General features: G+C 48.3%; 12 non-coding genes across 12 annotated transcripts; all 12 read right to left on the reverse strand.

Moving 5' to 3' along the window:
* Window positions 1-4,810: 4,810 nt before the first annotated feature.
* Window positions 4,811-4,883, reverse strand: TRNAV-UAC (transfer RNA valine (anticodon UAC)). Its single transcript has one exon. It is a non-coding gene; the product is annotated as a tRNA-Val (tRNA).
* A 79-nt stretch (window positions 4,884-4,962) lies between these two features.
* On the reverse strand, window positions 4,963-5,035 carry TRNAV-CAC (transfer RNA valine (anticodon CAC)). Its single transcript has one exon. It is a non-coding gene; the product is annotated as a tRNA-Val (tRNA).
* Window positions 5,036-5,114: 79 nt separating this feature from the next.
* On the reverse strand, window positions 5,115-5,187 carry TRNAV-CAC (transfer RNA valine (anticodon CAC)). The gene has a single exon. It is a non-coding gene; the product is annotated as a tRNA-Val (tRNA).
* Window positions 5,188-5,266: 79 nt separating this feature from the next.
* Window positions 5,267-5,339, reverse strand: TRNAV-UAC (transfer RNA valine (anticodon UAC)). The gene has a single exon. It is a non-coding gene; the product is annotated as a tRNA-Val (tRNA).
* A 79-nt stretch (window positions 5,340-5,418) lies between these two features.
* Window positions 5,419-5,491, reverse strand: TRNAV-CAC (transfer RNA valine (anticodon CAC)). The gene has a single exon. It is a non-coding gene; the product is annotated as a tRNA-Val (tRNA).
* A 79-nt stretch (window positions 5,492-5,570) lies between these two features.
* Window positions 5,571-5,643, reverse strand: TRNAV-CAC (transfer RNA valine (anticodon CAC)). The gene has a single exon. It is a non-coding gene; the product is annotated as a tRNA-Val (tRNA).
* A 79-nt stretch (window positions 5,644-5,722) lies between these two features.
* TRNAV-CAC (transfer RNA valine (anticodon CAC)) lies at window positions 5,723-5,795 on the reverse strand. The gene has a single exon. It is a non-coding gene; the product is annotated as a tRNA-Val (tRNA).
* Window positions 5,796-5,869: 74 nt separating this feature from the next.
* TRNAV-CAC (transfer RNA valine (anticodon CAC)) lies at window positions 5,870-5,942 on the reverse strand. Its single transcript has one exon. It is a non-coding gene; the product is annotated as a tRNA-Val (tRNA).
* Window positions 5,943-9,294: 3,352 nt separating this feature from the next.
* TRNAV-CAC (transfer RNA valine (anticodon CAC)) lies at window positions 9,295-9,368 on the reverse strand. Its single transcript has one exon. It is a non-coding gene; the product is annotated as a tRNA-Val (tRNA).
* A 5,094-nt stretch (window positions 9,369-14,462) lies between these two features.
* TRNAV-CAC (transfer RNA valine (anticodon CAC)) lies at window positions 14,463-14,535 on the reverse strand. Its single transcript has one exon. It is a non-coding gene; the product is annotated as a tRNA-Val (tRNA).
* A 79-nt stretch (window positions 14,536-14,614) lies between these two features.
* Window positions 14,615-14,687, reverse strand: TRNAV-AAC (transfer RNA valine (anticodon AAC)). The gene has a single exon. It is a non-coding gene; the product is annotated as a tRNA-Val (tRNA).
* A 3,849-nt stretch (window positions 14,688-18,536) lies between these two features.
* On the reverse strand, window positions 18,537-18,609 carry TRNAV-AAC (transfer RNA valine (anticodon AAC)). The gene has a single exon. It is a non-coding gene; the product is annotated as a tRNA-Val (tRNA).
* Window positions 18,610-18,930: the final 321 nt, after the last annotated feature.

Consider the following 18,930-nt stretch of genomic DNA (forward strand, 5'->3'; position numbering starts at 1 on the left):
CCGTTCATGACCGGACTTACCCTGCCACCTTCGTTATCCTCCAACAGTGTTCACGAGACGTCATTCTCGGCATAGACTTCCTGAACCACCACGGCGCAATCATAGACCTGAAGTCAAAATCGATAACGCTGTCGGAAGACCAAGCGATACAGCCGGAGAGCTTTCGCAGTCAGCACGCCTTGAGTGTCCTCGAAGATCAAGTGAGCATCCCGCCTCGCTCGAGCATTGTTATTTCGGTCGGCACCGAAACACCCGCTGACGTAGAAGGCGTCATCGAAGGCGACCAAGGTCTACTGCTAGACCGTGAAATTTGCGTCGCAAGAGGGATCGCTCGACTGCATGGAGGGAAAACTGAAGTGTTGCTGACAAACTTCAGCCAAAAGTTCAAGCACATCAATAAGGGCACGACGATCGCGTACACCGAGTTAATTCTGGAAACCAGTAATGCGTTTCTCCTCTCGGATTCCGCCGCATCTACCCGGACGACGATGGTTCCCGAACCAGACTACGACATTAATCCAAGTCTCCCCGTGATTAAGCAACAGCCGCTCAGAAGTTTGCTCTGACGATACAAAGGCTGCTTTTCGATGTCATCGAGGATTCGACAAACACCAGTCGCCAAGCATCGCATAATCACCGAGGAGTGCGCTCGACCACTCCGCCAGAGCCCTTACCGAGTTTCGCCGCGAGAACGTGCAGCTATAAGAGAACAAGTCGACGAAATGCTGCGCAACGACATCATCCAGCCGTCGAAAAGCCCGTGGGCATCCCCTGTTGTCCTGGTAAAGAAAAAGGACAGAACCCTACGTTTCTGCGTCGATTATCGTCGTCTGAACCAGATCACGAAGAAGGACGTATACCCCCTCCCACGAATAGACGACGCATTGCATCGGCTCTGCAACGCTAAATACTTCTCGTCGATGGACCTCAAGTCTGGCTATTGGCAAATAGAAGTCGACGAAAGAGATCGCGAAAAGACGGCCTTCATCACCCCAGACGGCCTCTACGATTTCAAGGTTATGCCATTCGGACTGTGCTCGGCGCCTGCAACGTTCCAGCGCGTCATGGACACGGTGTTAGCAGGATAGAAGTGGCAGACTTGTCTCATTTATTTGGATGACATCGTCGTCTTCGCTGGAAATTTCGACGATCACCTCAGGTGGCTTGCGACAGTACTAGAGGCCATCAAGTCGTCAGGGCTTACTCTGAAGCCAGAAAACTGCCGCTTCGCTTACGATGAGCTTCTGTTCCTAGGCCACGTAATCAGCAAATCTGGTGTCCGTCCAGACCCGCAAAAGACAGCTGCCATCGCACAGTTCCCGCAACCCACCAACAAGAAGGCAGTGCGTAGATTCCTTGGCATGTGTGCCTACTACAGGCGCTTTGTCAACAACTTTTCACGCATCGCCGAGCCTTTGACACGTCTAACTAAATGTGATGTTGACTTCAAGTGGGAAGCGCCGCAGGCCGACACATTTGAAGAACTCAAACGACGCATGCAGTCGCCGCCGGTACTTGCGCACTTCGACGAGTACGCCGATACAGAAATCCATACTGTCGCCAGTAGCCTAGGCCTCGGTGCCGTTCTAGTCCAGAGCAGAAACGGAGTCGAACAGGTGATAGCTTACGCTAGCCGGTCGCTGTCAAAAGCGGAAGGCAACTACTCTACGACCGAAAAGGAATGCCTCGCCATCGTTTTGGCTACCGCTGAATTTCGCGCTAATCTTTATGGCAGGCCATTCAAAGTCGTCAGTGACCATCACGCGTTGTGTTGGCTAGCGAATATAAAGGATCCTTCAGGACGACTGGCGCGGTGGAGCCTCAGACTACAAGAATACGACATCACTGTAACCTAAACACTAACCCAAACACTCCGATGCCGATTGCCTATCACGCGCACCCATTGACCCGCCGCCGCAAGATGGCGAGAATGACGACGCCTTCCTTGAAATTATAAGCGCGGAAGACTTCGCTGAACAGCAACAGGCAGACCCGGAGCTAAAAGGCCTCGTCGAATATTTGGAAGGGCACACTGACGTTGTCCCCAGGGCATTTAAGCGTGGATTATCTTCCTTCGCGCTTCAAAACAATCTACTCGTGAAGAAGAACTTCTCACCAGTCCGCGCCAATTACCTTCTTGTTGTCCCGTCAGGACTTCGTCCAGAAGTATTGCATGCCCTACATGACGATCCGACCGCTGGACACCTCGGATTTTCCCGGACACTATCGAGGATACAAGAAAAGTATTATAGGCCACGCCTGACCGCCGAAGTCGCCCGTTATGTAAGAACATGCCGAGACTGTCAGCGACGCAAGACACCACCGACAAGGCCAGCCGGGTTACTACAGCCAATCGAGCCTCCTTGCCGACCATTCCAGCAGATCGGGATGGACTTGCTGGGACCCTTTCCGACGTCAATATCCGGAAATAAGTGGATCGTCGTGGCGACGGACTACCTCACCCGCTTCGCTGAAACAAAAGCACTGGCGAAAGTAGCGCAGCCGAAGTGGCGAAATTTTTTGTCGAGAACATCCTCCTGCGACATGGCGCCCCAGAAGTCCTCATCACCGACAGAGGAACGGCCTTTACAGCGGAGCTCACCCAAGCCATACTGAAATACAGTCAGACAAGGCACAGGAGGACAACGGCCTACCACCCGCCGACGAATGGTCTTACGGAGCGGCTGAATAAGACCCTCGCCGACATGCTAGCGATGTACGTCGACGGCGAACACAAGACCTGGGATGCCGTCCTGCCGTAGGTTACATTCGCTTACAACACGGCGGTGCAAAAAACAACACAGCTCACGCCGTTCAAGCTGGTCTACGGCAGGAACCCGACGACGACGCTCGACGCCATGCTGCCGCACGTCACTGACGAGGAGAACCTTGACGTCGCTACCTACCTCCAGCGCGCAGAAAAAGCCCGACAGCTCGCCCGCCTACGGATCAAGAACCAGCAGAGGACCGACAGCCGACACTACAACTTCCGACGACGCTTCGTCGAGTACCAGACCGGCGACCGTGTTTGGGTGTGGACCCCGATACGCCGACGAGGACTCAGTGAAAAATTACTGCGACGATATTTCGGACCCTACAAGGTCATCCTACGTATTGGCGCACTGGACTATGAGGTCGTGCCAGACGGCATTTCGCATTCACAGCGACGCCGCGCACGATCTGAAGTGGTCCACGTGGTGCGTCTTAAACCCTTTTACGGACGCTGACGAACTTCCTCATTTTGTTGTTTTCTTTGCTAGGAGTGCATTTCTTTTATTACTTTCGTTTGTTTGCAGCATCGGGTCGATGCTTTTTAAGAGGGGGGTATTGACACGTGTACTTATATTTAACGGGCGACCACGTTTCGCCGCCTAACAAATGTTATCGCTCAGGGCGCGACGCGTCTGCATGTATCCGAAGTTTCTGGAAAGTTATCGATGCTTCTATCCGCTGTCTGTTGTCGCCGAACGTTGTGTTATCTGATTTCATCGCGCGACTCGAATGTTGTAGAACTTTGTGGAAGGCATGCGGGTCCCAACGATTAGTCTGGAACATTCGATGACTGCTGTATAAAAGCCGACGCACTTGACCCGCTGATCAGGTTTTCGACGATCGCCGACCGTGTTCGCCGCTATCTTTGTGCTATAAGTGTAGCCTGTTTTTGTGAGCACAGGTTCGCCCAATAAAAGTTAGTTTTGTCTTTCACAGTATTTGCTACTGTGTTCTTCAACGTCACCACCACGTGACAATATACACTAACTATTACACATTGGTATTGCTTGAAGCGACAAGTAAATGCGATCTAAGCGCGCATGGCTGTTTCCTTGAAAGTGCGTGATACGCACACCTCGCGTCCCTATCATACATTCCGCCACATCCGCTAATTAGCATTCAGTAATTATCTCGTTGAAAACATCCCTGCTTTTATCGCTCCTTAATCCCCTATTAGACCGATCTCGGGCACTGAGAACACAATTAAAATCACCTAACAGCACCATCTGCTTTTCAGAAGATATATACTCTTTTAACATGGAAAAAAGAAAGCCCGTTCCTCCAACGCATTTGGTGCATAAATACATACCACCCGCCATTCAATTCCATGCAAAGCAAAATCACAGAAAACTAATCTACCAGATGGACATGAATAAAAACCTTGCACCGTTATACCAGGTAATTTTCTAACAAACAGCACGCAGCCCGCCGACGTCGGACGTCGGCGGGCTGCGTGCTGTTTGAACGGCATTGGCTGCGTAAGCCGCCAATGCCGTTCTTACATCTTCATCGGCCACACCATGTATTAACCAATGAAGACGCAGCCGCACCTGCTGCTCCTGAGGGTCGACCACGATGCAGCGCCACCCCTTTACCTTCAGCTCCTTGACTTCCAGCATCCTTTTCGTGGCGTCCGCGGTGTTCATAGTCACAGCCCAGACGTGGTTAATCTGGTAGGCCCCGAGGGCAAGCACTTCCGGCAGCAATCCTGTTGGGCCAAGAGCGTCCCGGAAATGTTCTACTTTGCAGGGTCTAGCTCGCACGTCGCCGTGCAAAAACACGGTGTTTAGCACGACGCGCCCCTTGGGCAGTGGAGGCAAAAGAATCTGATAGCCTGCGTCGTCATCGCTGTTCCACCTGTTTCCGCGGCCAACAAAGGCCGCTGTTGCCGCTCCACCGGAGCTCATGATTCGCCGTCCGTCACGCTCGGTGGCAGGAAGTAGAATGACCACTACACCACGAGAACGGAGAGGTATATTTCTCTTCCTCTTTTCTTCTGCGTATTCGGGATCGCAAAGAAAACAGCAGTGTAACGCACTGTTCCCGCCCGGGATCGAACCGGGGGCCTTGCGCGTGTAAAGCGCACATGATAACCACTACACCACGGGAATGGAGCACGGAGAGGTATATTTCTCTCCCTCTTTTCCTCTGCGTATTCGGGATCGCAAAGAAAACAAAAGTGCAGCGCCCTGTTCCCGCCCGGGGTCGAACCGGGGGCCTTGCGCGTGTGAAGCGCACGTGATAACCACTACACCACGGGAACGGAGCACGGGGAGGTATTTTTCTCTCCCTCTTTTCTTCTGCGTATTCGAGATCGCAAAGAAAACAAAAGTGTAACGCACTGTTCCCGCCCGGGATCGAACCGGGGGCCTTGCGCGTGTGAAGCGCACGTGATGACCACTACACCACGGGAACGGAGCACGGAGAGGTATATTTCTCTCCCTCTTTTCTTCTACGTATTCGGGATCGCAAAGAAAACAAAAGTGTAACGCACTGTTCCCGCCCGGGATCGAACCGGGGGCCTTGCGCGTGTAAAGCGCACGTGATAACCACGACACCACGGGAATGGAGCACGGAGAGGTATCTTTCTCTCCCTCTTTTCCTCTGCGTATTCGGGATCGCAAAGAAAACAAAAGTGTAACGCCCTGTTCCCGCCCGGGATCGAACCGGGGGCCTTGCGCGTGTGAAGCGCACGTGATAACCACTACACCACGGGAACGGAGCACGGAGAGATATATTTCTCTCCCTCTTTTCTTCTGCGTATTCGAGATCGCAAAGAAAACAAAAGTGTAACGCACTGTTCCCGCCCGGGATCGAACCGGGGACCTTGCGCGTGTGAAGCGCACGTGATAACCACTACACCACGGGAACGGAGCACGGAGGGGCGTATTTCTCTCCCTCTTTTCTTCTGCGTATTCGAGATCGCAAAGAAAACAAAAGTGTGACGCACTGTTCCCGCCCGGGATCGAACCGGGGACCTTGCGCGTGTGAAGCGCACTTGATAACCACTACACCACGGGAACGGACCATGGAGGGGTATATTTCTCTCCCTCTTCTGCGTATTCGAGATCGCAAAGAAAACAAAAGTGTAACGCACTGTTCCCGCCCGGGATCGAACCGGGGGCCTTGCGCGTGTGAAGCGCACGTGATAACCACTACACCACGGGAACGGTTTTTTTTTTCTTTATTACCTGCTTTACACACAACGCACGTACAAAAAAGTTAACACGTTTGCTCTCAGTAGAACATTCCACGCGTTAGAGTTAAAAACAGAAAGAGGTAGCTGTACTTTGGTAAAAACACCGGCTGCATATTGGGTAAAGCAGCTTGGTTAGGGGAACCGAACTGTGGCTAATTTGTCTAATATGGGTAGCCACGCTGGTGGCTCCCCTTTGGCCTTATGTATGTCACGTAGGTGCAGGATGTTTTCCACGAAATATTCCTGAGCAGAACGAGGTTGGAGAGCTTCATGCCTTACATCCATTCTTGTCTTCCAGACACTGTGCATGCAGAGCAACAGCATTGTGTCGCACGGCACGTCTCCCGTCTCTTCAAAAGGCAGAAAGCGAATACCGAATGGTGTCAGAGGGAATTCTTTTTTGATGGTTCTTTGTCGGATGTCCCACAAGAACACTGAGTCCCAACAATCTAGAAATATATGGTCTATAGTTTCCGGTTTATGGCATATACCGCAATCGATACTCCATGGTACAAACAAACCCTTCTCTCTTAGCCATGGTTTTACGGGAAGCGTGCCACTGTGCACAAGAAAGAATAAAGATTTGGTAGTCGGCCTGATAGGCATTCTTTTTACACGTTTCAAGACATTGCGTTCAGGCCCTAGAGTGTATGTTGAGCGGTATATAGGCACGGGGCACAAAATATCCACGAGGTCTTTATACAATTTCTTCCGGCCGACAACAGACAAATATTCAAGTGAGAAATGGGCTTTGAGCAATCGAAAAGCGCTTACCACTTCGCGCATGTATCCTTTCACCACTACTTGTGGTGTTCCACATGATGTAACAATGAACTCAGATAAGGCATTGTGTAGTTGGACGTGTATAACTGTTTGTAGAAATGCATTCCTTTGGTCGCGTAGGAAAATAAACCTTGAGACTACTTGTCTTAAAAACAAATTACACAAACCAAGGCCTCCGTTATTCACGGAATGAAATAAGTTTAGCGTGCTTGTACGTTCCCATCCCCATCCCTAAACAAACATTGTGAATATCCTGTGCAATTTTTGGACACACATCCTAGACATACATAATACTCGCAACATATAGAACACTTTAGCCACGAGGAATGAGTTACACACAGTTGCACGCGCAAACATTGAGAAGTTCCATCCTCCCCAGTTTCTTGTTTGCTCGTTTGCCCGATCAGTATCTGCTGTCCACTGCTCGGTCGTGTCGCGGTAATGTTCGAGTGGTACGCCGAGGTAAGTAGCAGGTGTCTCGCTGAAATTTATAGTGTCAAAAATTTCTGGCGTAGATTCCCCTTCACCATGCCAAAAACCTAAGCATTTTTGCCAGCTTATTGCACTTCCTGTAAGGCTGCAGAAAGTTCTTGCGGTATGCATAGCTTCCTGAATGCTTTCCTTGTCAGTGCAGAATACTGCGATATCGTCAGCATAGGATAAGACCTTTATTTCACGTGATAAGAGCCGGAAACCGCGTATCTTTTTATTCATCATTAGATTTAAACACAGCGGTTCGAGGTACATTGCAAATAGCAATGAACTGGCAGGGCATCCCTGTTTTACACCAGAGTATGCTGTAATGCTTTCGGTTAATTTTTTATTAATAATTAGTTTTGAAGAACACCTAGTGTAGGCCATTTTTACTCCATCATATATGATGTTACCTACGTTGATATGTTCTAAGAGGGAGAAAAGAATGCTGTGGGTTACCTTATCGAAAGCTTTTTCTAAGTCGATTTGAATCATGGCTACCCGTCCGTGCATTAGGTCAAATAGTTCCAATATACTTCTGGTCACATGAATATTCGTGATTATGGTTCTCCCTTTGATTCCACAAGTTTGATGTTCACCGACCAAGTTTGTAATCACGGACTGAAGTCGCTTAGCTATAACTTTCATAAAAACCTTATAATCCGTGTTAGTTAGACTTATGGGTCGGTATGCTTCGGGTGACAGTAATTTTACAGGGTCATTGGTCTTTGGTAGTAGTACGACGTGGCTTCTTTTAAATGACGGAGGCATCATTTTGGATTCATAAGCTTCTTCTATAACTCTGAGGAGCATTTTTGCCATTTGATGCTTAAAGAATTTATAAAAAGCGGCACCAAGCCCGTCGGGCCCCGGAGCTTTCCCTGTAGGCAAGTCATCTATCGCATTTTCCAGTTCACTAACACTTATTGGTGTTTAAAGTTGTGTTTTTACTTCATCCTCTAATCGTGGCATCAATTTCAGAAAATGGGTGTCAAAGCCCTCTCGCACATTCGCCCCGCAGCCTAGCAAGTTTCTGAAACGTTGCACTAGCGCTCGTTCGATAACCTTTTGGTCTGTGGAAAGCGCACCTTCGTAGCGCAGCTCTGTTATTGCGTTTCTCGTAGCGTAGCTTCTTTCGTCGCTTAACGCTCGCTTGGTAGGTGTTTCGCCCATCCAGAGCCGCTCGGCACGCGACCTTATCATCGCACCTTGATATTTTTCCGAATCAATAATTTCAAGTTGCCTTTTGACTTCTTTAACTTTGTTTGCAAGCAGGCGGGGAACAGTGCTTTCCGCATTTAAGAGATAGTCTAGAGTACGCTGCAACTAGGTTTCTTTCTGTCTTGCCTTGTAGCGCACGACACTAGCTCTTTCGATTGCGCTCATCTTAACTTCACACTTAAAGTGCTCCCACAACTCGACAGGGCTGATGAAGTCGTTTTCCTGCATTTCTTTAATTTTTGCCGTTATTACTTCGATAAAGATTTCGTCTTGCAGGAGACTATCATAGAATTTCCAGAGGTCCCAATTAAAGGTGCTCGTTTTACGCTTTGTGCCTATTGTAACAGTCACTAAGCTATGATCGCTGAAGCTTACATGCTTAACGGCATATGTTGTGCAAAAAGATAAGAGGCTTGCTGTCAGATATACTCGGTCAAGTCGGGCTTGGCTTGTACCTTGGAAATGCGTGAACTGAACTCGCTTTTCTCGCAGTACATCGCCTATATCAATTAGGTCGTATTCCTGAACGATTGCGCTAAGTTGCAATGCGCTCTTATCATGTATCGGTAGGTTCTTGGCGTTGTCTTCAGCCATGCATACACAATTGAAGTCCCCTAATAGTAACACATTTCTTTCGCATTTCAAGTAGGTTTCGATGTATCGGAAAAAATCTAAACGCTCACTAGTTTTGTTTGGTGCATAAAGGCAAATAATTCGCCATAGTGCCTCTTTAACATAAAAATCGCAAAGTACTACACCACGGGAACGGAGCACGCCTCAGGCTATTTTGCTCCCCGTTTTATTCTGCATGTATGCGATTTAAATAGAAAAAAAAGGATGTACATTATTCCCGCCCGGGATCGAACCGGGGGGCCTTGCGCGTGTGAGGCGCACGTGATAACCGCTACACCACGGGAACCTTTTTTTTTTTTTTTTATTTATTGCCTGTTAGCGATACAATACGAAAAAAAAACATGGAATGACTCAATTCACAATTTTGAAATCAAAGGAAAACCACATTCACAATAAAATGAGGCGATAAAAACACCGGCTGTATTACACATTATACAGCTTTTTTAAAGGTATTTTGTTGTCGTGAGGTGGTCAAAGATCCATAGCCATTCTGGGGGCTCGCATAAAGACCTATATGCGTCACGTACATATACAATATTTTCAACAAAATACTCTTTTGCTGGTCGTGCAACTTGGTCTGCATTTCTGACCGCCATTCGCGTCCTCCAGAGACTGTGCATGCACAACAACATTATTAGGTCGTACGGCACCATCTCTGTTTGCTCAACAGGCAGAAACCTTATCCCGAAAGGCGTTAATGGCAAATCTTTTTTGAGAGTTCTCTGTAGGATGTCCCATAAGAATATGGAATCCCAGCAATTCAAGAAAATATGCTCTATTGTCTCTGGCTTTTTACAAATGATGCAGTTGACGCTCCCAGGCACAAAGATACCTTTTTCCTGGAGCCAAGGTTTGACAGGTAGTGTGCCGCAGTGTAACATAAAGAAGAAAGTTTTTGTAGAAGCCTTCACAGGGAAACATTTTACACGTTTCAACACATTCCGCGCTTGTCCTAAATGATATGCTGAACGATAAATCGGTGTAGGGCACGTGACATAAATAAGGTCCTTGTAAAGCTTCTTTCTGGAAACATCTGACAGATAATCTACTGAAAAATGCGCTCTCAGAAAACGGACGCTATCCACAACTTCACGCATAAATCCTTTCATAGCTACATTACGAAGCATGTGTGACGTAACAATAAAATCAGGCAATGCATCACACAATCGCAGTTGAATAACAGTGCGCAAGAACGCGTCACTTTGGTCGCGAAAAAACACAAATCTCGACACGACCTGTTTCAAGAACAAATGAGATAAACCTACACCTCCATTCCCCACCGCATGAAATAAGTTTACACGACTCATCCTTTCCCAACCAGATGCCCACAAAAAAACAGCAAATATTCTGTGCAATTTCTGCACACAAATTCTTGACATACACAACACTTGTAACATATAAAACACTTTCGCTACCAAAAACAAGTTACACACCGTCGCACGGGTGAAAATAGACATACTTCGTCCGCCCCACTTTGATGTCTGCGCTTTCATTTTTTCAGTTGGCTCTGCCCACTGGCTCGTTGCATCTTTATAATATTGAAGCGGAACACCAAGGTAGCTGGATGGCACAGTTGTGAACTTTATGCTTTCATAGCATTCTGGCTTATCTTCCCATTCTCCGTGCCAGAAACCTAAACACTTCTGCCAGTTTATGGCACTGCCAGTAAAGCTACAAAATTCTTTGGCATCTTTTACTGCTTCTTTAATGCTTGTTTTGTCTCCACAAAAAATTGCAATGTCATCTGCGTAAGACAAGATTTTAATTTCATGCGTGAAGAAACGGAAACCTCGTATATTCTGGTTGTTCTGCACTTTAAGACAAAAAGGTTCCAAGAACATTGCAAATAATAATGCTGAAATCGGATCTCCCTGTTTTATACCAGTTACAACTGATATTCGATCACTTAATGTCTTATTAATTATTAGATTGGTAGTACAATCAGTGTAAGCCATTTTTACCCCATCTAGGACCACCTTGCCAACGTTAGTATATTCCAGTAATCTAAAGATCGCCTCGTGCGCTACCCTATCAAAGGCTTTCTCAAGGTCCAGCTGTACCATCGCCACGTTCCCGCATACCATATCACAGCACTCCAGTACACTTCGAGCTGTATGAACATTCGCGAAAATTGTCCTCCCGTTTATGCCACATGTTTGGTGTTTACCAACTACCAATGTTATTACACTTTGCAGTCTTTTAGCTAACACTTTCATGAATATCCTGTAATCAACATTTGCAAGGCTTATCGGTCGATATGCTTCCACTGAAAGTAATTTCGAGGGGTCATCTGTTTTAGGTATTAGTACAATATGGCTTGTTTTAAAAGATGGAGGCATTCCACGGCTGTCATACGCTTCATTAATAACATGGTAGAGTATTTCAGCCAATTCCTGTTTAAAAGCTTTGTAGAATGACGCGCCAAGGCCATCAGGCCCAGGCGACTTTCCTACACTTAACTCTTTTATTGCTGTTTCGATTTCATTAACACTAATGGGAGCTTCCAGTGTATTTTTCGCATCGTCGTCCAACCTCGGCATTAGTGGCATAAATTCTGTAAAGAAACCTTCGTGTACAGGTGTCTTACACCCCAGCAAACCCGTGTATCTTTCAACAAATGCTTTCTGGATCACATTTTGATCAGTCGTGACTTCATCACGATAGCAAATTCTTTTGATTTCGTTCTTTGCACCGTAGCATCTTTCGTCTCCCAGTGCACGCTTGGTTGGGGTTTCCCCCAGCCAGAGCCGTTCAGCCCGCGCTCTTATCACGGCCCCTCTATATTTTTCAGCTTCCATGGCTTCCATCTTTCGTTTAACTTCTTTAATCTCTTTTGCGAACAGCCCAGGTATTGTGGTTTCAGCATTTAAAAGATAGTCCAGAGTATTTCGCAGTTCTTTTTCTTCCTGTTTAGATTTGTGCCGCAGGGCGCATGCTCTATCAATTGCAGTAATTTTAACATCAATTTTAAATTGTTCCCACAACGCACCAATCCTGTCAGACTTATCAGAGTTAACAGCTTCAATTCTTTCTGTCACTGCCCGCATAAAAGTTTCATCATGTAGCAGCTTTTCGTTAAGCTTCCAAAGATTCCAATTAAACTGTGAAGTTTTTCGTTTCGTGCCTATTTCAAACATGACCAGGCTATGGTCGCTGAAGCTTACATGCTTTACCATGTATTTGAAGCATAATGGCATAAGGCTTGCTGAAATGTATGCGCGATCTAACCTGGCATGACTTGCACCTTGGAAATGCGTATACTGCACACAGTTACCACGGAGTACATCCCCCACATCAAACATATATTTTTCTTGTGTAACTGTGTTCAATAGATCAGCGCTCAAATCTCTAATAGGTACATTTTTGACTGTGTCCTCAGGCAAGCATACACAGTTAAAATCACCAAGAAGCACAACTTTCCTTTCACAAGACAAAAACGGTTCAACATACTCGAAGAAAACCTTGCGCTCCCTCTCTCTATTCGGGGCGTAGATGCACAAAAGACGCCACTCAGCTTCATTAAAAGAAAAATCACACAGGACTAGCCGACCATTTTCACTGGTGAGGACTGCTTCCTCTAATATTCCGATACTATTGCGCAAAAAAAGGGCACATCCTCCGGACTTGCCAGCAGCATGACACACACAAACGTTATATCTTGCTTTAAAGGTCTCGACCATCCGGTCTGTTGCTTCCTGACTCTCGATTTTTGTCTCCTGAATAGCCAAAATATCTATGTCATTATCGAGCATTAGGCGACTAACTTGCACTTGCCGTCGTCTTGCTGTCAATCCCCGTACATTCAACGTTGCAATACGAAGTGCAGAAAGATTTGGGTCCATTGTCTTATTTTTTTTTTTTCAGAATACCTAATACGCTACGCAAATACAGGTGAGGGAGACTTACATCACCGGTCAGTGTGCACAGCAGGCGGATTCGTCCACACGGGTAATTAGCCCCGCTTCTACCTTGAAGACAGTCAACTCAACCAAAGTCTCAACATGTTTGTCCTCATACATACAGTTGAACAAGAAGGCAAAAAAGTACCCCCGCTAACGCGGAGGCACTCGCGGCCCTTGCAACCGGTCTGGTGGGACCGTCGGCTTGGGCTTGAAGCTGCTCCTACGAGTGGTCGTTTACTTCAGCGGCGGTGGTCCCACAGCGCTCGCTGGGTCGGAGTAATCCTCGTCGCTAGCCACCTTCTCATGAGGTCTCTTAGTAACGGCTTTTGCACGTTGACTTCCTTTTTCACTTTTCGGGAGTGCCTCGTTCTCCGAGTCATTCTGCGAAGCCGATGCGCCACCTCCGAGATTTGTTTCCATTTCGGGAGTACTTTCGGGTGTGCTTGGGTGGGCCGGTTGTCGTTTTTCGTCCTCCGTTCTTGCTTCTTTGTCCTTTTCAGAAGACGCTACAGGCGGGTTCTCTTGCCTGCTCGCCTTATGCCCACTTCCCACAGAAGCTTCTTCGGCGTCGGCCTGGTCCATAAGGTGCTCTTGCACAATGTCGCTTCCACCTGTTCCGGTTACGTTGGCATAGCTGCGTACACACTGGCTCTCCTCGTGGCCATAGCGACGGCAGGCACCGCAGCGCGGTACCGGGCACTCGCGCCGTATGTGACCGGTGCCGTGGCACCGGAGGCAGAGTGGCGCTCTACCAGATACGAATACAAGTGCGTTGTCTTCGCCTATGCGGAACTGGTGCGGCAGGTCTTCGACCGTCAAACCGGACTTCAGGCGCAAGGACACCAAACGTGTGTGCGAGCCCTTCTCGTAACAGCCTGAGACACGCCACTTCTCTTTGGAAATTTCAATAACTTTGCCAAAAGGTGCCAAAGCCGTTCGAACTTCGTCGTCGGGCGTGGTGTGCAGGAGCCAGTGAAGCTTCATCCGCACATCCTGTTTGCACGGGTCAATAACAACGCACTGGTGCTCCTTGACGCTGAACGCCTCGAGGGAAAGTATTTTTTTCTTTGCGTCTTCATCCTTGAAGGTTATCGCCCACACATGATTCATTTGATAGGCCCCAAGGGCCAGCACTTCCGGCATAAGCTGTACTCTGACAAGCGCATCGCGAAAATGTTCTACGTGATACGGTCTTGCTTTTAAGTCTCCGTGCAAAAACACTGTCTTAGAAACCGTCATACCTGAAGGCAGATGAGGCAAAACAAGCCGGTATTCCTGTGTAGTCGACTCCGTAAACCTGATTCCACGGCCCTGCTGGGCCGCATCAACCGCCCCAACGGAGCAAGACATTCTGCGACCGTACCGTACGGTAGCCGGAAGTAGAATCCACCACGGGAACCGAGCAGGCCTCAGGCTATTTTGCTCCCCGTTTTGTTCTGCATGTATGCGATTTAAATAGAAAAAGAAAGGAAGTACCTTGTTCCCGCCCGAGATCGAACCGGGGGCCTTGCGCGTGTGAGGCGCACGTGATAACCGCTACACCACGGGAACCGAGCACGGAGGGGTATATTTCTCTCCCTCTCTTCTTCTGCGTATTCGAGATCGCAAAGAAAACAAAAGGGTAACGCACTGTTCCCGCCCGGGATCGAACCGGGGACCTTGCGCGTGTTAAGCGCACGTGATAACCACTACACCACGGGAACGGAGCACGGAGAGGTATATTTCTCTCCCTCTTTTCTTCTGCTTATTCGTGATCGCAAAGAAAACAAAGGTGTAACGCAAAGTGTAAGGTAGTTCCTTTTTAATCGTTCTCTGAAGGACATCCCAATCAAAAATTGGATCCCAGCATTCTAGGAAAACATGTTGCACTGTCTCGGGCTTCCTGCATACCAAGCAGTTTGTTGTCCATGGCACGAATAGCCCTTTATTATGCAGCCAGGTTTTAACAGGCAGCGTACCGGAATGCAGTATCAAAAAAAAGTTTTAACCCCCGGTCTAACGGGCATATTCCTAACTCTTTTAAAAATATCTTGCCCTGGGCCTCCAAAGTGTGGTGTCCGATAAATGGGTACCGGCAACATCACGTCAACCAGCGCTTTGTACAGCTTTTTCTTATTAACATAACATAGGTATTCAGGGCTGAAACGTACTTCCAACATCTTGCACGAAAGAACCTCGCGCAAGTATCCTGTCACAGCACCCCACATGTTATCACAGGAGACTACCCTTCCAGGGAGCAATCTCTGTAGGCGCACTTGCAGAACAGTTCTTAGAAAGGGATCACTTTGATCACGCAAAAACATAAATCGCAAGACCACTTGACGCAAAAAAAGATGCGCCAGGCCAAGGCCTCCGCCTTTAACGGAAACAAACAGGTTAGTTCGGCTGGTATATGTATATTTGTGGCGATACTACGGCCTTTAATTCCCCACGTCTGGTGAGACCCTACCAGTTTCGTGATCACAGACTGCAGTCTTTTTGCTAGAACCTTCATAAATACTTTGTAGTCGACGTTGGTGAGACTAATCGGTCGATATGACCCCACCAACAGTCGTTCTTCCGGATCATCAGTCTTGGGAATGAGAACGATGTGGGGCATGTTGAAAGACAATGGAACCTGTTTGCGTTCATAAGCCTCAGTTATCACATGGAGCATGCACTGTGCAACAGGAAGCCTAAAGGTTTTATAAAAGGCCGCATTTAGCCCATCTGGCCCAGGAGCTTTCCCAGATGGTAGGTCGTCTATTGCCTTTTCTATCTCCTGTAAAGTTATAGGCAGTTCAAGGCGTTCCTTAATTTCGTCATCTAGTGTTGGCACCAGTCTTAAAAAGTCTACGTGGAAGCCTTCTACGGTGTCGAGCTTATTGCTAAGAAGTTCTGTGAAGTGTTTGGCTATAGCGCTCTGAATGTCTCTCGCATCTTCCGAAGTCCGGCTGTCATATCGGATGCTCCTAATTTCTTTCTGGCTAGCATATCTTTTCTCGTCTGATAGCGCTCGTTTTGTCGGCGTTTCGCCAGCCCACAATTTTTCAGACCTTGCGCGTATGACGGCGGCCCTATACCTGTCAGCGTCAATTCTTTCGAGCTGGCATTTCACTTCCCGTATTTCTTTCGTGAAAGTTCCCGGCGTGCTACTTTCCATGCTCAGCATCCATTCAAGTTGCCCGTTCATTTCTTTTTCTTTCTCTTTATAACGAGTCACGCTGCTCTTTTCTATTGCTTTCATTTTTACCCACTCTTTGAACTCCTCCCATTCAGTTGCAAAACTAGCTCGCTGCGCGTCTAGCAGTTTGTCTAGCTTGGTCTTTACTTGCATAATGAACCCTTCATCCTCCAAAAGCTTTGTGTTCAGTTTCCATAAGTGCCAGTTAAACCGCGATTTCCTGCCCTTCATTCCTTAAGTCATGCTCACGAGGCAATGATCACTGAAAGACAGGTTTAACGTCATAACTTGAGCATAGCGGCATATGTCCGACCGAGACATACATCCTGTCTAGTCTCGCATGGCTCTCCCGCTGAAAGTGCGTGTATTCAGGGTGGTTCCCATTGGAAAACACATTGCCAACATCCTCGAGGCCATACTCATGCTCAAAAGTATTCAAAACTTCAGAGCTCTTGTCTCTCAGTGGCCTACACTTCACTCTGTCAACTGCGGCACACACAAAGTTGAAGTCTCCCAGTACAAGCAAAAGCTTGTCGCCTTTGAACCATGGCTCAAGGGATTCAAAAAAAATTTTGCGCTCGCTTTCTACATTAGGAGCATATACACAAACAATTCGCCACCATAAATTCGAAAAAGTGAAATCAGCAATCAAAAGGCGACCACTTGGGCATGCAAATACAGACTCTACGTTCACTCTTAACGTCTTACGGATGAATACAAGGCACCCACCCGACGTCCCAACAGAATGACAAACGCACACATGAAAGTTTGCTTGAAAGGAAGACACCTTGCGGTCAGTGTGCTCTTGGCTCTCTATTTTCGACTCTTGTATAGCAATTATATCAATATCGTTATCCAGAAGAAGGCGATTAAGCTGGTATTGTCGCCTTCTTGCTCCCAGCCCTCTGACATTGAAGGTCGCAACTCGAAGGGGAGTAATAAGATTAAAAGCCATGTCTTGGAAGAAGAAACGCCTCTATCCGCATGGTGCCTACCTTCATGGGTGACGTAGCCTTCCTCACGACTGCCAGAACCTCTTGACACCGGTCCACCAACACAACCGGCGCTGACACGGACCAGGACCTTGTGCTACTACGGAGGCAGTTTCCTCGCCTTCCGCGTGTCGGCCGGAAGGTTCGGCCGCGGTTTTAAAGACGAGCGTCTCACTCCCCCTGCCTTCGGCGGAGGCTCATCGCCGCCACCGCCAGGCTGCAGCTTCACGTCGACGCTTTCTTCATGCGGACGTTTCCCAGCCATGGTGCTCGCCGCTTCCAGGTTCGTCTCCATCGTATCAAAGCCGGGGGTCTCCACGTTGCTTTCTTCGGCGACCGCGGCTTTCGCCGCCTCATTCACCTTGTCAACGTCGTCCTGTTCAGGTTTATGCTGCGCCTGTACACTACCATCTGTTGCGCAGGAGGGCCCCGCCTTCTGCTTCACCAGAGTCGTGAACGATGGCTGAGTATCGCGCTGTGGTTGTCCTCCTGCACGGGCTGCTTCCCCCGCATCCATCTCGTCCATCAGCATCTCGGCCGAGTCCTCGCTGGTTCCTGGGCCTGCAATGCTCGCGTAAGTGCGAGTACACTGGTCTTCTTCGTGCCCGTAGCGTCGGCAGATTCCACAACGCGGGATTCGACATTCCTTGCGGATGTGGCCCGTACCACGACACCGAAGGCACAGCGGGGATCGACCTGGTACCACAACAAACGCCAACTCACCGCCAACGCTCAGCTGGTGCGGCAAGTCATCTAACTTCACGCCCGCTTTCAACTTGAGGGTGACGAGCCGGGTAGTTGAGCCCTTCTCTGTCATACCTTGCACACGCCAGTGCTCCCGGCCTACTTCGGTAACTTTTCCATAGGGCGCAAAGGCGACACGCACGTCCTCATCAGGCACATTGTGTAGAAGCCAGTGGAGCTTCAGTCGAACGTCCTGGTTCGCCGGGTCAATCACCAGGCAGCGCCGGTTTTTTACACGCAGCTCCCCGATGCTCGAGATCTTCTTCACCGCGTCCGCGTCCTTGAAAGTGATAGCCCAGACATGGCTCATGCGATACGCCCCCAGGGCGATAACATCCGGAAGAAGCGAATGCTGTGCCAATGCGTCACGGAAATCTTCAATCCGGTACGGTCGCGCCGTAATATCAGCGTGCAAAAAAACTGTATTTAAAACATAACGACCTGTTGGCAGACCTGGCAGAACAACTTGGTAGGTGCTCTCCTGTTCCATCGTCCTGTTTCCGCGGCCAGAAAAGGCCGCTGAAGCCGCTCCGACGTAGCCCGTCCTCCCGCGTTCGTCACGCTCGGTGGCCGGAAGCAGAAAATCGGAGAGGTATATTTCTCTCCCTCTTCTGCGTATTCGAGATCGCAAAGAAAACAAAAGTGTAACGCACTGTTCCCGCCCGGGATCGAACCGGGGACCTTGCGCGTGTTAAGCGCACGTGATAACCACTACGCCACGGGAACTTTTTTTTTTCTTTATTACGTTCTTGGTACATGACAATGAAAGACATACAAAACACTAATATCGGTTTACAAGTAAAAGATGCGAGCGGTGCACTGGCCAGCTCACACCAAAGGATTAAAAGCGTTTCAGTTTGGCGAGGTCATCCATTAATGGGAGTCATTCCGGCTGTTTTTTTTTTTTTTTTTGAGCCTTAAACACATCTCTTACATAAGACACATTTTCAATGAAATACTCTCGTACAGGGAGGATAGTTTCATCTGCATGCCTAAACGCCATTCGATTTTTCCATATAGTGTGTAAGCTGATAAGCATAAACATGT

The sequence above is a fragment of the Dermacentor andersoni genome, chromosome 1 (assembly GCF_023375885.2).
Source record: "Dermacentor andersoni chromosome 1, qqDerAnde1_hic_scaffold, whole genome shotgun sequence".
Taxonomy (NCBI): Eukaryota; Metazoa; Arthropoda; class Arachnida; order Ixodida; family Ixodidae; genus Dermacentor; species Dermacentor andersoni.